The sequence below is a fragment of the Sparus aurata genome, chromosome 14 (assembly GCF_900880675.1).
Source record: "Sparus aurata chromosome 14, fSpaAur1.1, whole genome shotgun sequence".
Classification (NCBI taxonomy): domain Eukaryota; kingdom Metazoa; phylum Chordata; class Actinopteri; order Spariformes; family Sparidae; genus Sparus; species Sparus aurata.
The window spans coordinates 10,274,954-10,275,534 of record NC_044200.1 but is presented as its reverse complement, the minus strand read 5'-3'; positions in this window follow the sequence as shown (position 1 = coordinate 10,275,534).

The following is a 581-nucleotide window of genomic DNA, read 5'->3' as shown; positions in this document are numbered from 1 at the left end:
TGTGCCTTTCATGTCCTTAGAGTCATTGGTAACACCATCGAAAAATCTACTAAAATGATCAGCTGAATGTGCAGAAAGTAACGGTTGGGTCATTATGACAGTTATAATGTTAGCATGCTAACAAGCTAGCCTCTGCGGGCTCAGTCCAAAGCTTTCAAGCTAGCTGTGTAGACACCGACAGACCCCTGGTGCTTAGCGCTCTCAGTCAGGACTGCTAGCTACACGGCTAACTGAGCTAACTAGCAAACAATAGCTACAATTAGCAGCAGTTTACAGTTATTCTGTTGATATGCTGCCCTGTATTTGTTTTGAATTGAACAAGATGCTAATCCTTACATATAGCATCTTTAAACTCTAGATTATAGTTATTTCACTCTTAACAATCAATGAAAATCTATTTTATGAAGCATCATTTATTATAATGTTGCAACTGATGTTAATAAACCTTTACAGTTGCTTGGTTTATAAAGCAGTTTATTGTTTGTTAACAGTTAAATAATTATTAACTTAAGTTGAATGAACTATAATGAACGATAGGTGAATGAATGATGGGTTTAAAGAACCCATTGGTTATTATGAAT